The following is a 2,480-nucleotide window of genomic DNA, read 5'->3' as shown; positions in this document are numbered from 1 at the left end:
ATTCCTGAACCAAGGTCACACAGAGCCTTAAAGATCATGGTGCCTATAGTACAAGGTATTATGAACTTTCCAGGATCCTGTCTCTTCTGAGGCAATGTCAGTTGATCCAGATCACTTAGTTCATTGGTGAACAAGGGAGGTTCATCTTCCCAAGTTTCAATGCCAAATAATTTGGCATTCAGCTTCATGATTGCACCAAGGAACTTGGCAGCTTGCTCTTCAGTAACATCCTCATTCTCTTCAGAAGAGGAATACTCATCAGAGCTCATGAATGGTATAAGGAGGTTCAATGGAATCTCTATGGTCTCTAGATGAGCCTTAGAGTCCTTTGGTTCCTCAGAGGGAAGCTCCTTATTGATCACTGGACGTCCCAGGAGGTCTTTCTCCTTGGGATTCACGTCCTCTCCTTCCCTTACAGGTTCGGCCATGGTGCTTATGTCAATGGCCTTGCACTCTCCTTTTGGATTCTCTTCTGTATTGCTTGGGAGAGTACTAGGAGGGATTTCAGTGATCCTTTTACTCAGCTGGCCTACTTGTGCTTCCAAATTTCTAATGGAAGACCTTGTTTCATTCATGAAACTTACAGTGGCCTTGGATAGATCAGAGACTAAGTTTGCTAAATTAGAGGTATTTTGTTCAGAGTTCTCTGTCTGTTGCTGAGTGGATGATGGAAAAGGTTTATTATTGTTAAACCTATTTCTTTCACCATTATTAAAGCCTTGTTGAGGCCTTTGATCCTTCCATGAGAGATTTGGATGATTTCTCCATGATGGATTGTAGGTGTTCCATATGGTTCACCCATGTAATTTACCTCTGCTATTGCAGGGTTCTCAGGATCATAAGCTTCTTCTTCATAAGAAGCCTCTTGAGTACTGTTGGATGCAGCTTGCATTCCATTCAGACTCTGAGAAATCATATTGACTTGCTGAGTCAATATTTTATTCTGAGCCAGTATGACATTCAGAGTATCAATTTCAAGAACTCCCTTCTTCATAGGCGTCCCATTACTCACAGGATTCCTCTCAGAAGTGTACATGAACTGGTTATTAGCAACCATGTCAATGAGTTCTTGAGCTTCTGCAGAAGTATCCAATGACATCTTTGATAGCTCAGATAAACCATCATAGAATATATCCAGGATGGTCCATTCTGAAAGCATGTCAAAAGGACACTTTTTGGTCAGCTGCTTGTATCTTTCCCAAGCTTCATAGAGGGATTCACCTTCTTTCTGTCTGAAGGTTTGAACATCCACTCTAAGCTTGCTCAGCTTTTGAGGAGGAAAGAACTTGGCTAAGAAAGTCGTGACCAGCTTATCCCAAGAGTTCAGGCTATCTCTGGGTTGAGAGTCCAACCACACTCTAGCTCTGTCTCTTACAGCAAAAGGGAAAAGCATGAGCCTGTAGACTTCAGGATCTACTCCATTAGTCTTAACAGTATCACAGATCTGCAAGAATTCAGTTAAGAACTGAAGAGGATCTTCAGATGGAAGTCCATGAAACTTGCAGTTCTGCTGCATCAGAGAAACTGGCTGAGGTTTCAGCTCAAAATTGTTTGCTCCAATGGTAGGGATGGAGATGCTTCTTCCATGTAAATTGGAATTTGGTGCAGTAAAGTCACCAAGCATTCTCCTTGCATTATTGTTGTTGGGTTCGGCTACCATCTCCTTTACTTGTTCGAAATTTTCAATAAGGTTGTCTCTGGATTGTTGTAATTTAGCTTCTCTTAGTTTCCTCTTCAGAGTCCTTTCAGGTTCTGGATCAGCTTCAACAAGAATACCTTTTTCTTTGTTCCTGCTCATAAGAAAGAGAAGAGAACAAGAAAAGAAGAGGAATCCTCTATGTCACAGTAAAGAGGTTCCTTATTGTTAGTAGAAGAATAAATGAATAGAGGGAGATGAGAGAGAAAGCGAATTTTCGAAAATAATTTTTGAAAAAGAGTTAGTGATTTTTGAAAATAGTTTTTGAAAAAGGTTAGTAATTTTTCGAAAATTAAAATAAAAAATTAAAAATAATTAGTTAATTAAAAAGAAATTTTGAAAAAGAGGGAGGGGATTTTCGAAAATGAGAGAGAGAGAGTTAGTTAGGTGGTTTTGAAAAAGATAAGAAACAAACAAAAAGTTAGTTAGTTATTTGAAACAAATTTTGAAAAGATAAGAAGTTAGGAAGTTAGAAAAGATATTTTGAAATCAAATTTTTGAAAAAGATAAGATAAGAAGATATTTTTCAAAAGATATGATTGAAATTAGTTTTGAAAAAGATTTGATTTTTAAAATCACAATTAATGACTTGATTCACAATAAATCACTATATATGATTCTAGAACTTAAAGTTTGAATCTTTCTTAACAAGCAAGTAACAAACTTGAAATTTTTGAATCAAAACATTAATTGATGATGTTATTTTCGAAAATTATGTGATAAAGATAAGAAAAAGATTTTTGAAAAATATTTTTAAAATTTTCGAAAATAACTAAGAAAAATG

The 2,480-nt window shown here is 36.6% G+C and overlaps 1 non-coding gene across 1 annotated transcript; it reads left to right on the top strand.

Annotated features, from left to right (window-relative positions):
• Positions 1-1,153: 1,153 nt before the first annotated feature.
• Positions 1,154-1,261, top strand: LOC112725128 (small nucleolar RNA R71). The gene has a single exon (XR_003164255.1). It is a non-coding gene; the product is annotated as a small nucleolar RNA R71 (small nucleolar RNA).
• Positions 1,262-2,480: the final 1,219 nt, after the last annotated feature.

Source organism: Arachis hypogaea, chromosome 11 (genome assembly GCF_003086295.3).
Source record: "Arachis hypogaea cultivar Tifrunner chromosome 11, arahy.Tifrunner.gnm2.J5K5, whole genome shotgun sequence".
In the NCBI taxonomy this organism is placed as follows: domain Eukaryota; kingdom Viridiplantae; phylum Streptophyta; class Magnoliopsida; order Fabales; family Fabaceae; genus Arachis; species Arachis hypogaea.
The sequence above is the reverse complement of the archived record's forward strand: the minus strand, read 5'-3'. Positions and strand labels throughout refer to the sequence as shown.